We start from the raw sequence: 21,498 nt of genomic DNA on the forward strand, positions 1-21,498 counted from the left end.
CAAGACTTTGAAAACATTTAACAAATTTGCATTGAAAAGAACTTTCTGAACAAAATCTTAAGGCAGTATGGCCAGTGGATTGGCCTTTAATGGCCTTGTGCTCACTGGTTTATCCCAATAATGGTCATAGCAATAGGTCATCATAACAGATTTGAAGTCAAGTTAACCTTGATGGTTCTCTGAAACTCAGTTTCTTAATATGTGAAGTGAGGATGACTCCTGCACTTCCTCATTGGAATGTTGTAAAGATCAAATGAAATATTTGTAAAGTGGTTTGGAAACTTTAAAAAGAGGTATGTGAAAAGTATAATTTGTATTATATTTCTAATATTAGCTCTGAGCAATACTTATGATTACTATTCTTTTTCAAGGGAATTTGTTTACTTTTAAAAGTGACAGACTGAAGGAGCCCTAGAAAGCTGCCTGAGATCCCTCACTCTGCTTCTTTGAATTTCTCTAAGGCAGTTCTATTGCATGCTTGAAATGACTTCATAAATCTCTGTAAGGAAAGCAGCCCGAGAACAGAACTAGCCTTTCAAAACTTGCTGGGACAGGTAAAAACAATTGATTTGCTAGTTCACACCGCTAGGGCATGGAAGTAAATGTTTTGATTTTCCCAGCATTTGTTCAACCAGAGAAAAATGAAGATCTATTTATGTCAGGGAAGAGTTTAATTAAGCAGGTGATAATATTAACAATTTGGAATCTATTGTAGATGATCAACCCATACCTTAGAATAAAAAAAAAATTAACTTCCTTTGGTAGAAAGGGCCAAAGTACATAGGCTACTGGATAAATATAAGAGGGCACACTAAACAGACTACTCCAGTCTGGAAGAATTCTTGTCCACAATTGCCTATTTGTCCCTTAGGAAACTCCTAATACTTCTTCCTTCAAATTCTGACTAATCATTATCCCACAGAAGGCAGTCAGTTTTTTAACCTTGTCACAGCCTTTTTAGCTCTCTAGAAACCAGTGGTCTTGATTCTGTTCTCAAGCTACCAGACCCTTCTTTTACAAATGAAGTAATTGAAAAGAAGAGAAATTAAATAGCTAATCCAAGATAACTCAAATTGTCAGGAAAAGAAATAAGATCAGTTCTTCAGATTTTTATTTCAATTCTTTTTCTCCTTCACCAAGAAAATCTAGTGTCATATTCTGTCCTTGAGTGAACTCTAGGTAAGTATAGGCAAAATATAATCAATCTTCACTTTTCTTGTTTTATAGATTGGCAGTGTATAATGGAAAGAACCTGGTTTTTTTGAAGTCAAGCAAATCCTGAGTTTGAATGTGACCCCAAAATTAGAATTGTGTGACCACGGGGCAAGTCACCTTAATGTCTGATTATCACTTTCTTCCTCTTATTGTAAAGTTGGTTATTGGAAGGATCATATGAAATTGTATATTTAAAGCACTTGGCAAACCTTAAAACTGACTTTTAGAGGGGCCGCTAGGTGGTACAGTGAATAGAGCACCGGCCCTGGAGTCAGGAGTACCTGAGTTCAAATCCGGCCTCGGACACTTAATAATTACCTAGCCGTGTGGCCTTGGGCAAGCCATTTAACCCCATTGCCCTGAAAAATCTAAAAAAAAAAAAAGTTTTTTTTGAAGGAAAATTGTTGTTCATCTAAACCAGAAGTTCTTAACCTTTTTTGTGAAATGGACCTCTGATTATCTGGTAATCTTTGGTCTCCTTAGCATAATGTTTTTTAAACATATAAAATATATAAGATTATAAAGAAACCAATTATGATGTAATACAGTTAAAAAATATTAACAAGTTTGTTGGACCCCACAATTAAGAACCTCTGCTCTACACAATAGACTCAAATAGGTAGTTTGGTAAGAATAGATTTGATTTCATTAACTTTCCTACAAAATTCAGTATGATCTTGAACATACTGTTCAACCTCTCATTTAATTTTATTATGTATTACTTATTTTGTGATTCTATTGAATTAATGAGAATTAATGAGGCAAGAGTAAATCCAGAGTATTTCGTGGTTGCATGAATCAATTGTTTGAGGCATGTTCTTTTAGATTACTGGAATAGCATTTGATCATATCTTCTACTCTTAATATACTCAAATAATGAAAAATATTTGTACTAGCAGAAAGTCAAATAATTTTATAGGTATTTAACACTGGAGCCCCACAAATCCCTCAGTGACTAGAAACCCCAAGACTGGAGGTTCAGGTATACTACTCATTAATTCCTTTCTCTTCCATTTGACCCCACACACACACACTTTTATTTTAAAATTTTCTCTTTTTTAAAGATTTTATTTTTTCAATTAGTAAGCATTTATTTTCTTTCCAACTACCATCAGTTGCTGGGGTGGGGGGGCTCCTCTAAATAAATATGTGTAATTAAAACAAATTCCACCATTGACCATGTCAAAAATTATCTTTCATTCCATATCTTGAATTCATCTTTCTGTCAAGAGGTAGGTAAGCATGCATTATCATCGGTTCCCTGGAGTCAATTTGGTCATTACATTGATCAGAGGTCTTAAGTCTTTTCAAAGTTATGTGTTTTTGCACTATTGTCCTTGTTCATTCATACAAGTAATTCATACAAGCCTAAGGTTTCTCTGCAAGGGAAGGGGAAAGAGTTCAAGTATTTGTTAAATATCATTATATTGTAGGCACTGTTCTAAGTGCTTTACAATGATTATCATATTTGATGCTCATAATAACTGTGGGATAATATTTATTCCAAATTTACACTTGAGAAAACTAAAACAGATTGAGGTTAAGTGATTTGCCCAAGTCACATAGTATCTAAGGCCATATTTGAATTCTTATTTTTGAAGTTTTCTTCGTCTCTACTCATTGTGCCACCTTACCTGCCTGTAACTACCATCAAGATAACCACTATTTCTTTTATCATGTCTGGGGACAAAATAGTATTCCTTTATATTTGATATCATAATTTGTGAAGCCATTCCCCAGTTGATGGGCACCTTCTCAGTTTCCAGTTCTTTGTGACTACAAAAAGAGATTCTACTCTTAATGCTATAGCTAACATTTCTAGTAGGATATCAAATAATAGTGGTGATAATGGGCATCCTAGCTTCACCCTTGATCTTACTGTCCTAGTTTACCCTCATTACATAAAATAGTTGCTAGTGATTTTAGATATTGCTTATCATTTTAGGGAAAGCTCCATTTATTCCTAGACCTCTAGTGTTCTTAATAGGAATTGAGTGTTTGTTGTTATTTTGTAAAAAATCTTTGTTTTTTTCTACATCTATTGAGATAATCATGATTTCTATTGATTTTGTTATTAAAATGTTCGATTATATTGATAGTTTTCCTAATGTTGAATCAATTATGCATTCCTGGTATAAATCCCACTTGATCGTAGTATATGGTCCCTGTGCTATATCAATGTAATCTTACTGCTATTATTTATTTATTTGTTTGTATATTTATTTATGTTTTTGCAAGGCAATGGGGTTAAGTGGCTTGCCCAAGGCCACACGGCTAGGTAATTATTAAGTGTCCGAGGCCAAATTTGAACTCAGGTACTCCTGACTCCAGAGCCGGTGCTCTATCCACTGCGCCACCTAGCCACCCCTCGTTGCTAATATTTTGTTTAAAATTTTTGCATCTATATTCATTAGAGAAATTGGTCTGTAATTTTCTTTCTTTGTTTTTGCTCTTCCTAGTTGAGGTGTCAGCACCATGTTTGTCTTGTAAAAGGAATCTGATAGGATTACTTTGCCTATTTTTTCAAGTAGTTTATATAGTATGGGAATTGTTCCTTAAATGTTTGGTAGAATTCACTTGTGAATCCATCTGTTCTGGAGATTTTTTTTTTCTTAGAGAATTTATTGATGGCATATTCAATTTCTTTTTCCAAGATGGAGTTGTTTAGTGTTCTATTTTTTCTAATGTTAATCCGAACAATTTATATTTTTGTGACCATTCATTTCACTTAAGTTGTCAGATTTATTGGTATATTCTTGGGTAAAATACTTTCAAATGATTACTTTAATTCTTTTTTCATTGATGTTGAATTCATCTTTTTCATTTTTGATACCAATAATGTGGTTTTTTTAAATAAAATTAACCAATGGTTTATTTATTTTATTAATTTTTTCACAAAACTAATTCCTAGTTTTATGTATTAGTTTAATTGTTTTCTTTCAATTTTATTAATCATCTTTGATTTTCCAGGATTTCTAATTTACATTTAGTTGGATATTTATGTTTGTTTTTTCTCTAGTTTAATTTTAGGTGTGTGCTAAATTCATTGATTTGCTCTCTCTATTTTATTGATGTAAGCCTTTAAAGATCTGAATTTTCCTCCTCTACTGTTTTAGCTGCATTCTATAAATTTTGATTTGTTCTCTCCTTATTCTCCTTAATTAAATTATTGATTGTTTCTATTATTTATTATTTGATCTTCATGTAGTTTCCAATTAATTTTAATCTTTCAATGGGCCTTTATTAAATTTAATTTTTATTACATTATTATCTGAAAAGTATGCTTTTAATAATACTACCTTTTCACTTTATGAGCAAAAAAGAGATTCTATAAATATTCTTGCACATATGGGACCTTTTTCCCTTTCTTGATTGTTTTTTTTTTTGTTATGGGCTTAGTAATTATATCACTAGATCAAAGAGTATGCAGTTAAGTAACTATGGAGGCATAAATCCTAATTGCTTTCCATTGACAATAATGAATGGATTTTGCTAACATATGATAGCCCCTTTTTTGCTAGGATAAGAAATGACAAACACATTGGTAATTATTGTTAAATCTGTGGGAATGTGTTAAATGTAGGATGGGGGAGGAGATACATTTGATTTCTGTGCCTTTCAGTGAAAGGTCTTCTATTTGACTTTGTTTGAAAATAAAAATAATTCACCATCTGTATCCAGAGAAAGAATTGTGAAGTTTGAACAAAGACCAAAGACTATTACCTTCAATTTAGAAAAAATAAAGCCATTATCTTAGTATGTAATTCTGCTATCTCTTATACTTTATTTTTCTTCCTTAAGGATATGATTTCTCTCCACATTCAATTTGGATCAATGTATACCATGGAAACAATGTACAGACTGGCAAATTGCCTTCTGAGGAGGTGGGGGGAAGGAAGTAAGATTAGGGGGGAAATTGTAAAACTCAAAATAAAATATTTGAAAATAAAAATAATTCAGCTGATCATAACTTTGCTTGGGAAATTTATACATAAGGAAGATAATCACCTCTTATGATATATTCAATCAATTCTTGATTACACCATCCAAAGCCCTGTCATCCTAGGACAAATTACTTGTTACCCAGCATGTTTCTTAGTAATCTGGTGCCACTTTCAGTTAATGTGGGTGAAGGTATATTTGGAGAAAGCAAAATTATTTTTAATTTTGGCCTAAGAAAACAGTATTAGAGATGTAAGTCTATTGCTTGTATTTCCAAAGCCAAATATAAATGATTTACTATTTCCTTCTATTTTGGATATTCTCCATTAGCACAAATAATGGAGAATAGAAATAGATGTGTGTGTGTGTGTGTGTGTGTACAACCTTATCTGACATTTTACTGGATTGAAACTTAAATTAATTTGATTTTTATTTAATAGGTTAAAAAAAAGTGATTGAGATTCTCCTCTAAGAGAGAACTTCTCTTTAATGTTTTGGAAATCATATTAGTAGTAATGATGCACTGATGATAATACTTATTCTTTTCATCTGAATAGTAGATTTCTATCACATTCCTCCCCTCAAGTTTTGATTGTGATCATGTTCTAGATAAGAGGTAACTGGAAGAAACCTTATATGTATGAAACAAGATATTAATGAACTTTTCAAAAAAAATGAGTGCTATAGACTGTTTTAGATTAGAGAAAATTCTTATTTTCTCCCTCAGTAAAGTCAAGTCCCTTCAAATGTCCTTCTTGACCCTTTTCTTAACTGTAACAGTAAAACATCAAAGACATCTTAAATATAAAACATGGAAAAATTGTGGGAGTGTGTATTTCATACAAGGAAATGGTTTCCAGCTTGTCTTTTGGAATAATAGTAATTAAACTTTTAGATGTTATAGTCCTTTGTGTACCTGCAGGGAGGGTAGCTAGTTGGAATAATTCTGTCTACCTTTTTATAAAGGAAAGAAATTCATTTGAAAGATTCAAATAATTAGGAGCTTATTTGTGATGAACTGGTAGATCAGAAAAATATGATAAGCATTACTAGACTTGATTTCATCAGAACATTTCACAAATTATTTCACAAAATCCTTGTAAACAAATTGTGGAGATAGACTAGATGAGGGATATAGCCTGAATTACTGAAACATCTAACCCAAAGAAAACTTAATGGACCATCATCAGTTTTGAGACAGATATCTATGGTGGACCACTAAGCTCTGTTCTTAACTATCTTTAAGTGAACATTTTTATCTGTGATTTAGATAAAGGTATGCATCTTGTGTTTATAAGCTTGATCAAGGGAAGGACAAGAGTTAGAGTGCTATATAATGAAAGATGATTAGACTTGAAATTAGGAGGTATTTTGGTTCTCACCTTGAACAGGTAATTTCACCTCTGAACATCAGTTTTCTCAGCTTGTAAAATGGAAATAATGAGACCTGTAATATCTCCTAGGGCTATTGTGAGTACCAGGTGAGATAATGCATTAATAAGCTTTTAAGTGCTATAGAAATGTCAGCAATTACTGTAATACCTGGAATGATATGATTGGGTCTAGAAAATTATTAACAGGTTGGATTAGTGAACCAAATCTAATAATAATTAAAATTTATATAGCACTTTGAAGTTTCAAAGTACTTTCCATATATTGTCTCATTTGATCTCACAACCCTGTGAGGCAGGAAGATGCTATCATTATCTTCATTTTATAATAAAGGAAACTGAGGTGAAATGGGTTAAGTGGCTTGTCCTCATTTCATAGCTAGTGTCTGAAGTAAGACTTAAAGGTTAGGTCTCCCTGACTCCAAGTTCATAACTCTATCCATTATGCCACCAATCTGTCTTATACAAAATTTTATATAGATAAATATAAAGTTTTCTATTTAAGTTAAAAGAAAGTTAAATAACTAAACATAGAGTAAAGTGGGTCTGGATAGTATTTTCATATGAAAAAGACTTGGAAATTTAAGTGTACTTATATTCAATCTAAGATAATAGGGTGATATGGAAACCTAACCAACTTAATACTAAATAAATATATTAATAGAAGCATTGGGTCCAGAACAAGGAAACTATAAGTGCTACTATACACTGACAAGATCAGACCACATATGTCATTATATTGCTTTCCAGGATGTTTTATTGTAGGAAAGCTATTCATAGTCTAAAGCTCATTCAGGTGAGGGTGATCCAACATGGTGAAGAGACTAAAATTCTCATCATTGGAAATTCAGTTGGAGGAAGGTGGGACTTATTTATTTGGAAACATGATCTTTATCTTCAACTCTTTGAAGGATGGTTATGTGAAAGGAAGATTTAGTTTGGTTTTATTTGATTATAGCAGGCAAAACTGACACTAAAGGGTAAAAGTTATAGGAAAGTGGATTTTAGTCCATTATAAAGAGGAATTACCTATGGAATAGAAGTAACCTAAAAATAGAATGGACCCCCCCCCCCAAGAAATAATTTTCTTATCTCATTAGATCTTCAGGGAAATGTATTGAAAGCATCACTTTTTGGGAATGCCATAGATCTCTAAGGGTAGGGTCTGATATGATTGTAATGTTTTACCGTTTCCCACTCTAATGCTTAGTCTTTGCGGGGGGGGGGGGGGGGGGGGCCGCTTGAAACAGTTGGGTTTAACCGATTTGCTTAAGGACACCCAGCCAGTAAGTGTCTAAGTCTGAGTTTGAACTCAGGTCCTCCTGACTCTAGGGCTATCCACAGTACTACCTAGGTGCCCCTCTGAGGTTTGATCTTAACTAGGTTCCTGAGCAACCTGGCAAGTCTGATTTATTGCTTCAATAATAATAGCATTGATTCTAGTCCTGTTTAAGTCAGGGTACTGAAGCTCTCTCCCCTTTACAATCTCTAGTCTTAATTTGTTGATATAGGGGAATGAATTATGTGCAGCAAGTATAGTCTTAGACAAAGCACTACCTGGAAGTAAGGAAATAGATAGGAAAAAGTCTTTGTAAATACTAAAGATATTTTATAGACAAGCTGAATTACACATTCTTGGTTGCATCCCAGCTAGTAAGGATATGTTGGCAAACTCCAACAATTTCTGCATCTAGCTTAGAAGGTTCAACACTGAATACTGGATTTAATCATGAGATAACAAACATTTTTAGATGTACTGTAAATGATGAAGTAGGAGGAAAATAACATCAAGAATTTTTCAGCACCCTCTAAAGTGAAATAAAGTTATGTAGTGACTTCACTGAGAAAGTGGGCCCAATAGAAGCTGGTGAAAAATAGGAAACATTGGAAACTCTGGTTCAGGATCAATAAATGAAAAAGATCAAAAGTTCATTACTAATAAGTCTCATACTTTTATGTCTTGAATATATGCAACTCGCTGACAGAATGAAAAAATCTAACAAATGAAATTGACTATACTGTAATAGATGAGAAATAAATGATTTATTTGTTGGGATCATTACATTACTTGTCAGTATGTATAAAGATCACTGGTTAGAACAGAGATTAAAATTGAAACCAAACTAGAAGAAGAATAAAGTTTAAAAGATATTGTGTAGAATTATAGCCTAAGCTATTAAAACCAGCTGTTGTTAGCTCTGAAAAAAATGCACTATTGATAAAGGCAGAAACTCTGTTGTTCTTCATTTCTTGGAGAAGAAACAATTGTTAACAATAAGGAGATCAAAAGAGCTTAGAAAATGCCTTATTAATGCTTGCCAAGAGGAAAGACACGGCAGCCTAGGGCCACAGTGATTTAAAATAGAAACCTATTTGCATTTTTATTACTTACTTTTAAAGAAGAAGAATTGCAAGACTAGAGGTAATTCTGATGTAGTAGGTAATCCTGTGGATAGAGTGACTGGATCTGGTGCTCAACTGTAGTGTCAGATGCTTACTAGTTGTGTGACTGAACAAGTCACTTACCTCTGATTGCTCCAGTTTTCCTCAACTGTAAAATGGTACCTACTACTTAGGGTGGGGTTTTCTTTTTTTAGGATAAAATGAGATATTTTATTTTATTTATTTTCCTTAATTATATATAAATTTTTTTTAACATTTAAAAAAAAATTGAGATCCAAATTCTCTCTCTCTCTCTCTCTCTCTCTCTCTCTCTCTCTCTCTCTCTCTCTCTCTCTCTCTCTCTCTCTCCCTTTGCTTCCCCCCTTGAAAAGGCAAGCAGTTTGAAATTGTACAAAACATATTTTTGTATTAGCCCATGTTACAAAAGAAACACAGGTCAAAAAAAAAAACCAACCCAAGAGAAATAAAATTTTAAAAAGTATGCCTCAAACTACATTCAGACTCCAGCAGTTCTTTCTCTGGAGGTAGATAGTATTTTTCATCATAAGTCCTACAGAGTTGTCTTGGATAAAATGACATAATATTTGTAAAAAGTACTTAGCACAGTGCCTGGAATACAGTAGAAGTCATACAAATGCTTATTCCTTTCCTTACACCAATATTGTCTCACAAAACAGCTAAAGGCAATGGAGGTGGGGGGGGGGGATGTACTTTTAGAAAGATTGGTATGAATTTAACATAAGACAGCAAATAGGAATAAGATGGGAACAGATCTGTCAGTGTACCCTTAGCAACTTATTGCCTAGGACAATGTAACTACTACATTGATATCTTTAATATTTGATGTTTGTTCTTTGTGGAAAATAGAAAAGACATGATGATAATATGAGAAGAGAAAAAATGCTTGAATCTACCCAAATGCCCAAGCTATAAATGAACTGATCTGACTGGTGCTTTCCTCTAGAGCACAAGAATTTAATACTTGGATTTTTTTTTTAGTAAGAATTAGTTTTTTAAAAAGCAGGCTAATTGTGTCAGTGTGCTTAATATATTGAGTGAATTTGGCTCACTAGAGTGGATATAATGTGTGTGTGTGTGTGTGTGTGTGTGTGTGTGTGTGTGTGTATTTAAAGGCAATAAAGATAAGTATAAAGGCAAGCTTCAGATTAAAAATGAAGTTCCCAAATTTCTTTTGAAGTTGTTTGAAATTCAGAACATTTTCCCATAGAAACAATGCTATTAAACAATGTTTATGTTCTAAAATTCTATTTAGGTCCTTAATGTTTTAGAAGTACTTAGGTGCTATATATTCTTTGTTATATTCATGTCAAATAATGATATCATTTCATTGGCCCTGGCATTTTTAAAAATAAAATAATTTCCTTATTTATCTTTTAACTATATTTTACCACAGTTTTGTATGAGATCTCAGTTGTAAATTTTGTCTTTGAATGTGCCAAAAGTATAATTAATTTTCCAATATTCATTCTCATATTGGCAATAATTAAATGTATGGATGTCAGAAACTTTTTCTGCTTGTAAACTGGTGACCAATAAAATATATTTTTGGATTCTGACAGTATTTGTTTACTACAGTTTTATATGTGTATGTGTATATATTTACATATTTGTGCATATGAAAAATGAAATGAAGAATTTGTGCAGTCCAAATTTGAAAGAGAAATACGACTTAGTCATATTTTCAAGATTTGTTAATTATTTAAAACATTATTTTCCTTTGAGGCCAGTTGCCATGGGACATAGAATTAAAGAAAATAACAGAAAAAAAATCTGTGGGGATTATTAGGAATCTTTACTTTCTCAAGCTTTATTTTGATATGATATATTTGATCTAATGTAGATGAAGACCCAGAAAATTTAATTTGTTTACTGAGAAGTAATTGGTGGGCTAGAATTTTGATGTATGACTGGAGTTTTTGAAGGTTCCAGGAATAACTGGAATGTAAAAGAAATGTGAGATTGGAGTTGTTGTTACCTATTATTAAAAAGGATCTGTGTACTAGAATTTGGCTTGAAACTGTGTTTGTAAGTCATTATCCTTGGCTAGAAAAGAATTTGCTTTTCACTTATTCCATCTACACTTGTAGACTGTGCTGAGTTTTGTGATAAGTCCCTTAGGTCTTTACTCAAGCTGTTCTTCTTAACTTTAGTAATTGTCATAGCAAGCATATGACTAAGTGAGTTTCCCAACCATGGTGAATTACACACAGATTAGTAAATGAAGTTAGGCTATTAGGTAAGCATTAACAGCAGTTATGAAAGAGACAGAATAATTATAAATACATACACACATACACAGACTGCTAGATGGCACAGTGGATAGAGTACTGGCCCTAGAGTCAGGAGAACCTGAGCTCAAATTTGGCCTCAGACACTTGATACTTATGGGGGGGGGGGGGTGTATGCACTCCCAAAGAGTATAGCAATCTGGAACTACTTAGAATTAAATAATACTTAAATAATTCTACTCAATGTAAGATTTTGACTCCATCAACATATTAATCAGTAAAAATTATATTAAGTGAAGGTCATAGTGATAGCCATGCATTATCAATAAAAGGCTATATTTACTCAGTTTATTTTAAGAAGATTGAAAAGTATGTTTTGGAATATGTTTTGGAAAGTTACATATTAAATGCATGGATCAGCAAAAAGCACACTATGACGATTAAGATTGGTGATATCATCACATGATTGCTTACTTCAGCCTAACCCATCCATGATTTTTCAACCTCTGAGACTTGTCTTTTTTCTTATCTGTTTTCTGTGGGGATTCTGTCCAAAATGTTGGAGCCCTTCTCTGGTCAACAAGTTATCATTAAGTATTTACTAAGTGCTTACTCTGTGCTAGGCACTGTGCCAAGTGCTGAGGACACAAAGAAAGACAGAATGCCAGGTAAGCTTTAGGTGATCTCGGGGGGAAGGCCCCTGAAAGACTTCTTATACAAAGTGGGTCTTGAAGGAAATCAGACAATTCAGTAGACAGAGATTAGAAAATAGAACATTCCAGGCTTGGAAGACAAACAACTGGTGAAAAGGCATAGAATTCAGAGAGTGTAATATGTTTCTGTTGAGTGCATCTATTGAGTAGAGCAAAAATTGTAAGAATAGAAATGTAGGAAGGGGCCTGATTGTGAAGGGTTTTAAAAGCCATACAGAAGATTTTTATATTCAATCCTGGTGGTAATCAGAAGCTACTGGAGTTTTAAGGGTATATGATGTGGTCATGGTGACATGGTCAAACCTGAGGTTTAGAAAGATCACTTTGATAATTGAATTGGGTGGTAAGAGAGATGAACTCACATGAACTGATGCATAGTGAAGTGAATAGAACCAGTAGAACGTTATACACAACATTAGCAATATTATACAATGAAGAATTTTGGATGATTTGACTCTTCTCAGCAATACAATTCAAGGCAATCTAAAAGAACTAATGATGAAACATGCTTGTTGCCTCCAGAGAGAGGAAATGATATTTTTTGAATACAGACTAAAGTGTACTAATTTTCCATTTTCTTTAATTTTTTTCTTTTATTCAAGTCTTCTTGTACAAACTGACTAAAATGGAAATGTTTTACATAATTGTACATGTCTAACTTATCTGATTGCTTACCCCCTTTGGGAGAGGGGTAGGAGAGAAGGAAAAGAGAGAGAGAGAGGGATAAATTTGGTATTCAAAATTTCAAATAAAAATGTGAAAGACAGACAACCTTGAGATAGGGTAACCAACCATAGAGTTATTGTAATAATCCAAGTGGGGCAGTTAGGTGGCATAGAATAACCAGGGTTGGAGCCAGAAAGACATAGAAATTTGCTAGCTGTATGACTCTGTGCAAGTCACTTAAAACCCTGATTGCCTCAGCTTTTCATATTTAAAATAAGCTAGAGAAGAAAATAACAAATCACTCTAGTATCTTTGCCAAAAAAAATCCAAACAAACAAACCCTAAATGGGGTCATAAAGATTCAGACATGACTGAAACAACTAAAAAACAACAGTAAATCCTAGGTCTGAGATAATGAGGACCTTCACAAGTGAGGTTTCATCATCAGAGAAGGGAAGAGATATTGCAGAGGTAAAATCTTTTTAAGTGTCCTACAGGTAGCACTACAGTGTAACAAACTCTTTTATTACTAACTTGATATTTGAAGACCTCATCTTGTTTTCTAATTATATCTTTCCTGATTGATATTCTTTATGCCTCTTCAATAGTACTATTAAAATACTGTCTATCGGGTATCAAAAATGACACTTTATCTTTTGAAGAGGAAGTAAAAGATCTGATTGACCTGTTCAGGCTGATGGGAGTGGGAGGAGAGGGAGATCTATCTTAAAACTCTGAAGTAGAGCATGCACTTTTTTCCCAATAATACTGTTAAATTTATAGTGATTAATCCATTCTTTTATAAATATTTTATGCAGGTAAGATCAGTAGATTTTTTATTTTGTTACCAATTTTGGTATTGTTGATTTTATAAATAGCTTCCCCAGCGCTCTCACAGTTGTATTGTCTCCAGCATGGATCTCAGCAATCTATGTTTCATCAAAGCTGACTTCTTTTCCCATCATTGTTCTCTTTGGTACCATTTCTACCTTCTCTTTAGGTACACCCAGGACCATTATGCAAAAGTCCAAGTGTAGTAACTATATTCTTAATGGTGTAAGAGATTTGTTATTTTGAAAATTTACTTATTTTTTCAATTTTTGTGCTGTTTGTACTCTTTTTCTTTTTCTTTTTCTTCTTAAATGTCCTCATAATGACTTTGCTTAGTTGGATTCCTCATTAAGCTTTCTTTAAATTAATTTTGCAGGTGGTTCTCTTTATCTTTTGAAGAAATACTGCTTCATTATCTCTCAGGATTTTTCTGAACAAACTGATTTAATATTCTAAACCAATGACTTTGTCTCCATCTTTCTTCACTTAACAGATTAGGTATTTTACTGTCTGAAGTGCTTTTATGTTCTTGGTCTCATTATGACAATTGGTTTATATCGATTAAACATTTTCATGAAATTATTATACATCTCTTCTTCTATACATAGCTTTATTTTTAATCATCAGTAATTTCTTTAAATTAGGATTGAATTATGTCAGTAGCACACCCTGTTTCTCATTTTTATACTTTCCTTTAGCTGTGTACTTTGATATTTGTTTTTAACAAGTCAGTGCCTATTTATACTTCACTGATCAGGAATAGATCCCACATCAGTAGCAACTCATTTTCTATGTCAAAATATATATCTTTTTTTTATACAGTCTTATTCAGCACACATCAAGTCTAGCACTTTTCAGTTCTTTCTCAAAGTATTCATGTTCTATTGGCATATTTCTGTGTAGTCCATCTTTGACTTCCTTCATTTCTGATTCATATATTCTAATACATTTTTGGCCAAACTAATTTATTCTTTTATTTCAAAGTCTTATAAAAAGTGTATTTTGACTGAATTTGGAGAGTCTTAATGAACTTTGTTGAATTTTTCTACTTCTTTATCCTGTGCAACAAATATTGGCACATGGCCTATTGAATTCCACCTACAGCTATGTATGTTAAAATTGATTTGAAATTTATGTTAGTCTTTGCATCTTGAAATTCCTTTTCTGCCACTTTGCTATCATCACTGCAGGTGTGGAAAGCAGGGAGGGATGCAAGGGAATGAAGACTATTTTGTATTTTTCTTTGCTTTATGAGTTAACAAAGAATTGGCCAAAGTGGCCAAAGAATTCATGTGACCATGCCTACTACTGGTTCTGAGAACGCAAACTGTTGTCAGTACCATTGATATGGCTTGCAAAAGACCCCACTCCAGTTAATTGGTAGGTTTTTCAAAGTTATTGAATATAGTTATATATCTGAGGAAATCCCTTCTTTGGAGATGAGATTGCAACTATGAATGAGAGCAGATAAGGAGACCTATTTTCTATGAAACCTTCAACATTTAATTTCACATAGCATTAGGTTACTTAACAGTAATATGAAGGATTGGCCCAGAAGATAATCAAGACCCTTACAAAGAATGAAATAGTATGTATTTTCAAAAAGCTGATATTCTATTGAAGGAAACTATATATGAATATAAATATCTGGTAGAGCAAATAGAGAGTTATTCATGTTTAGGTGATATGTAGTTCTAGTCTATTAGGAAACATCTGGAAGTCATTTAAGAGACAGCAAAGTGGCCTTTGTCTATTGTTATCTTGTAATAAACTTGACTCTGGTTTTGTAGAATTGGCAAATTACAAAGAATTGTTTGGGGGGTTTTTTAAGTATAAGCCAAGCCAAACAATAACAGACAACCCTAGTTTCTTTTGGAAGGAAAGCATTTGTGTCCATTAGAATATAAGTTCCTTGAAGTCAGATCCTATATTAGCTTGTTCTTTGTGTCTGACTTTGCATACTGTCTTGTGCTTGTTGATGGTAGTTTTCAGGAGTCATCTACCACAGAGTACTTACTATGTGTCAGCCTTGTGCTATGCACTTGGGATATAAATTTAATGATTAAATTTGTACTCCAAAAAGAAAATATCTATAGGAAGGCAAGTAGGAGCCCAGCCTACGCCCCACCCCCACTTCTCTCCTCAACTCCTGGACAAGTCACTGACATCACCTCCTTGAAGACAAAAGCTGTCCTGCCCTGCCCACATCCCAATGAGGGAGATGGGGGGGGCGGGGTCGGTGGAGACAACAGGACAACGTCCGGCACTAAAAGTTCGTGCCTCCCCCCCCCCAAGAATTTAGGGCTCTTTCCGGGGAGCTCCATCCAGAGTCCCCAGCTAAATCCGGGGCCAAGCCCCAGCTCCTGCTTCTGCCCCCACCCCACCTCCTCCTGGGAGCCCTTCGGTTGCATAACCTTCTCCAGGCCAAACACTCCCAGTCCTTGCAATCCAACACTTCACCTTTCCCCAGGCTAGAGGTCAATAAACATTTATTGAGCACCTACTGTGTAACCAGATGCTGCTCGAAATATGCTGGGGATCCAAACAAAGGTAACGGACCACTCTTGCCCTCAAGGAGCCTTCTGTTAACAACATGCTCTGGCCCATCCCTGTCCTTCCTTCCTAAATCCTGGCAGACTGACCCAAGCACATTGATCCAGATGAGGTCTGATGGGGCAGAGATAGCTGGGAGTCTCTTCTCCCTCTTCAACCATCCAAACAACAAATATTCCTCTCTGAATGATCCAAAATGATCTCTTTTATAAAAGATTATATTTTTGCCAAGGACCTGCCACAAGCTTTTCAGCCAAAAGAGTCAAGATACATCTTTCAAAATTAGAATACTCATCGTTTTCCTGTAGTCAAGTTCACCCCATCCCCCACTCTCCCCCCCCCCCCCAGTCCTCTCATTGCTATAAGACATAGTCTGGCCTGGAGCCTTGGTCACTTTGATTAGGTCAAGCCTTCTGCTTTATCATCTTGTCTTCACTGCAAGCACTAACCTATCCATCAACCAATCTACAAACTTTTATTTGGTACCTATTTTTTGCCAGACAAAAGTCTAACCAGGCCCTGTCCTCTAGCTGCCTGTGGGGGTGAACAATTCTGATTAAATTCTAAGACTTTGAAATAAAGAAAGGGGGGGACAGCTAGGTGGCATAGTGGATAAAAGCACTGGCCCTGGAGTCAGGAGTACCTGGGTTCAAATCCGGTCTCTAGCTGTGTGGCCTTGGGCAAGCCACCTAACCCCATTTGCCTTGCAAAAACCTAAAAAAAAAAAAAAAAGAATTCCACTGGCACCGTGAATACATCCCCTGTGGTAGATTTATTGGAGATTATATATAGTCAGACTAGATGGGCAGGAATGGAGTTTCACTAAATCAATGAGATCACAATTCCATTTAAGTAGATCCATGTTGCTCCCAGAGCAGGAAGTGACTACTAAAAACCAAAGCAAGTTTGCCATGCTTCCCAGCTATGGGGGGGGGGGGGGGGGGGTTACATAGAATGGTCATTTGTAATTCTTTTACTTTTCTTTTTATAATTTTACCACTTTTCCCATTTTATACATGTATCCCTCCTTAGCTATGGGGGGGGATGTTTACATAGAATGGTCATTTATAATTCTTTTACTTTTTTTTTTAATAATTTTACCACTTTTCCCATTATACATGTATACCTCCTCACTGTTGGAAATATTTTCCAAATGGCAGCCATACAGTTAATAATGATATGTTTTTACAAAAGAAAAAAAAGGAAATTGTAATGCATTAAACAAAAAATTGAAATATCCTTGGTTAATAATGTTAAAGCTTATTCTGTTATGTAATGGGACATGTAGTTGTCTAGCAATAGGACTTCTTCTCCCTCCTCCCTGCCCCCAGCCATAACACTTCTATTAATTATTCTGTTTTCCATCTAATTGTTTAATTAATGGCTAGTGACCTCATTAGAGGCTTTTAGTACATGGTGTTAATTGAGTCAGTAAAAGTATTGATTTTTGTCACAGTTAAGCCACCAATAGCATAAGTTAGGCATGTGGAAGAGAATAGCCTCAGAATAAGATGATGGTCATATGAATAGCACTGAACTAGATGTTAGGAGACCTATTTTCTATGAAACCTTCAACCTTTAATTTCACGTAGCATTAGATTTCTTAACTGTAATATGAAAGGTTGGCCCAGAAGATAATCAAGACCCTTGCAAAGAATGAAACAAACAGTATGGTTTTTTTTGTTTGGTTGGGGGTTTTTTTTAGGTTTTTGCAAGGCAAATGGGGTTAAGTGGCTTGCCCAAGGCCACACAGCTAGGTAATTATTAAGTGTCTGAGACCAGATTTGAACCCAGGTACTCCTGACTCCAGGGCCAGTGCTTTATCCACTACGCCACCTAGCCACCCCTGATACAGTATGTTTTTTTCAAAAAAACTTATATTCTATTGAGGGAAGCAATATATATGAATATACATATCTGGTAGTTTAGGAAGGGAAACCCTAGCACTTTGAAGGGATCCAGCTTCATTTAGAAGGGTAGTGCTTGAACTGTGTCTTGAAGAAAGAGAAGAATTCTGTGGGACAGGAGTGAGGAAGAAATGCATTAAAAGCATCCAGATATAGAGATGTGAGATGGAATGTTTTGTGTGAAGAGTAGTTTGAGCCAAAGAATGTAGAAAGGGAAGAAATATACATTGATGCTGGAAAGATAAATTGGAGTTTGGGACCAGGTAGTGAAGGATCTAAAGGTTAAAAAAGGAAATGTTTGAACATTTGAACATCTACTATCTCTAAAGAGATAGTAGAGAGCTAATACAGAGTTCACTGAATAGTAGAGTGACACCATCAGATCTGTGCTTAAGAAAAGTTCAGGTGATATATAAATAAGTATGTGAATCTTTTCTTAGAGATGATAATTGAAACTATGGGAGCTGATGAGCTCACCAAGTGAGAAAATATAAATGGAAAAAGAGAAAAGGGTCCAGAACAGAGCCTTTAGGGATGCTTGCAGTTAATGGATATGACTTGGGTGAAAAACCAGCAAGATAACAAGAAGGGAAAAACAGGAGAACAAGGAGAGAGAGAGATGAGTGTCATGGAAAGAAAAGAGAGTACTACCTAAGTGGAAAAGGTGATCAATTAACTTCTGCAGAGATGTCAAGACGGATCCAGATTACACTAGTGTTCTGTTAGAAACCAGAAGGGAAAGAAATTCAGGGAAGCCTGGAGGGATTTGCATGAACTGATCCTGAGTGAGATGAGCAGAACCAGAAAAATACTGTATACCCTAACAGCAACATGGGGGCAATGAGCAACCCTGATGGAAACGCTCATTTCATCAATGCAACAATCGGGGATAATTTTGGGCTGTCTGCAATGGAGAATACCATCTGTATCCAGATAAAGAACTGTGGAGTTTGAACAAAGTTCAAGGACTATTCCCTTTAATTTAGGGGAAAAAACCTGATATCTTATTGTCTGATCTTGTTATCTCTTATACTTTATGTTTCTTCTTTAAGGATATGATTTCTCTTTCATCACACTCAGTTTGGATTAATGTACAACATGGAAACAATGTAAAAACTGACAAATTGCTTTCTGTGGGGTGGATGAATAGTGTTATAACATTTTATGCATGAAAATCATTTCAATTTAAATTGTAACTAAACAATTTAGCAGATTTCATTGGGGTGGGGGGGAGCAAAGTAAGACAAAGAAAAAGGAGTAAATCATTGGCAAAGATGTCTGAATATGTTAAAGATGAGAAGAAAAGAGGGAGCTCTCATTGAATGGTCTCAGTTTTTTCAATAGATTATGAAACAAGGATCTATCTCAGTGATAGTTTTTTGAATTCAAACAAAGATTCCAAACCAACTCTTAGGTGGTTTTTGCACTATATCATAGTGCCTGTCTCATTTGTCTTGACCTACCACTTTTCACTGGTATAACCATGTTGAATATGAGAGACTATGCAGTATAGGGGAAAGAATACATTTTTGTACATTATTTTGTTGTTGAATCATTTCAGTCATGTCCAATTCTTTGTTACACCATTTGGGATTTTCTTGGCAAAGATACTAGAGTTAGCCATTTTCTTCTCCAGCTCATTTTTCAGATTAAGAAAGTAAGGCAAACAGATTAAGTGACTTGACCAGGGTCAACAACTAGTTAGCATCTGAAACTGGATTTGAACTCAAGAAGAGGAATCTTCCTGATTCCAGACCCAGCACTCTATCCCTGTGCTACCTAAAGCTATCCCAAAAGACTGATCTGGATTTAAATCCTGGTTCTGATGTTCACAAGCTGGGGAACTTTGGGTGATTCACTTAACTGCTTTGAGCCTCAACTTTTTCTTCTATAATTCAATAAGCATTCTATTAATCACTTAGTATATGCCAGACACTTCTAACCACAGGGAATACCAATGTAAGTGGAAAGAAAGACAGTCTCTACTTTCAAGGAGCTTCCATTTTAACTGAAGAATACAGCACATTAAAGTTTCCTGTGTGAGGGGATAATGATAAAGTTCAATGAGCTACCAGTGAAGCCTGGAGAATGGATGAAACCCTAGTTGAGTTGGACCTCCTCCTTAAAATGGAGGTTTGGAAAGCAATTGCCTATAAGAAAACAGAAGAACAGGGAGAGACAGAAGTCTATGAGGAAATGAAACCATACAATGAAGACACTACTGCTCTGAACTCCCTACCTACTTCATTCACAGAGTTGTAAGAAAAGCACTTTTTTTCAGAAATAAGATAGGTACATTTGAATTCTTATTGCCATCAGAGCTATTAGTTTCCTTGGAAAATAGTGGGAAAACATTGTTCTATCTGTACTTCAGTGATGTATCACTTATTTTCTCCCTTCTAGTCCTTAGAAGAACTTGCCTGGATCATTGTTCCATACTGTCTTCCATCACAATGGAAAGTAGTGTTTGGCTTTATTACTTATTGACTCTTAACACTTCCTATGGAGATAGATCAGGATCCCTGGCCCTGGATTTCTTCATTAGTAAAGTCACTCAAAGCTTCCTTTTAATGATTAATTCTTTGATCTGATGATTAAAAGCCTAGTTCAGTTACTTTAAACACACAGGAAGGACTAACTGAATATGGGAGTCAATAAACATTTATTAAGTAACTGTTTCATCCAGGTACCTGCAGAGTGCTGGAAATAAAGGTCAAAAAATAGCTTCTGCCCTTGAAGAACTCACAGTCTAATGAAAGAGGCAACATACAAACAGCTAGGTAAAACGAGCCATACACGGGATAAAGAGCATGTAGTCAATAGAAGAAAGGTACTAGCATTAAGGAGAAATGAGGAAAAACTTATGTGGAAGAATATTCCAAGCATGGAGAACACCAGTGATAATGTGTGGATTCAGCTGATGAAATAACTTATGGTGCAAGAAACAACTAGGAGGCTGATATTATTGAATTGCAGAGTCAAAGGAGGAGTATAAGGTCTAAGAAGATTGAAAAAGGGGAGTAGGTTATAATGGGCTTTGAACACCAAACAGGATTTGGTATTTGATCTTAGAAGGTGATAGGGAATCATTGGAATGGTGAAGAGGGGAAGCTGTTGAGAGAGATCACTGTGAAAACTGAGTGAGGGATGAGCTGGAGTGGGGAGAGCTTGAGGCTGGGACAGCAACACCAGCCGATTTCAGTAATCCAGGCAGGAGGTAAGGAGGGCCTGCACCTAATGGTGTCAGATCAGAGAAGCAGGTTTATATAAGAAATAGTATAATGGTTAAAAATGACAGGATTTGGCAGCTTCTTGGAGGAGAGATGTGAGAATGGAAGTTCAAGATGTCATGCTGTGATTGGAGAAATGATGGTATTAGAATTTTAGGCCAATGTAAGCTACAAAAACATCACAAGCACATTTGTAACTGTTTCAACAAACAGTTATTATGTTTCCCAGTTATGTACAGCAATACAACATAGTTCTTATTGCAAAGAAACATATCTATAGTCTCATGGGGAAATATGGTACATTAACTATTTAATAAATTGAAATATAGTCAACAGGGGTGGCTAGGTGCTATAGTTGATAGAGCACTAGCCTTGGAGACAGGAGGACCTGAGTTCAA

At 34.9% G+C, this 21,498-nt stretch overlaps 1 protein-coding gene across 4 annotated transcripts in view; it reads left to right on the forward strand.

Moving 5' to 3' along the window:
* CEP57L1 (centrosomal protein 57 like 1) overlaps positions 1-21,498 on the forward strand; it is a 62,676-nt gene that overhangs the window by 10,859 nt on the left and 30,319 nt on the right. Inside the window, exon 1 of one of the 4 annotated variants that reach the window (XM_074187308.1) lies at positions 19,069-20,650. The exons of the other annotated variants lie outside the window; for them this stretch is intronic. The gene's annotated coding sequence lies outside the window, so the exon portion shown is untranslated. Of the gene's footprint in view, positions 1-19,068; positions 20,651-21,498 lie in introns of those variants that run through there. 4 annotated transcript variants of the gene reach the window in all.

This window comes from Macrotis lagotis, chromosome 5 (assembly GCF_037893015.1).
Source record: "Macrotis lagotis isolate mMagLag1 chromosome 5, bilby.v1.9.chrom.fasta, whole genome shotgun sequence".
Lineage (NCBI taxonomy): Eukaryota > Metazoa > Chordata > Mammalia > Peramelemorphia > Peramelidae > Macrotis > Macrotis lagotis.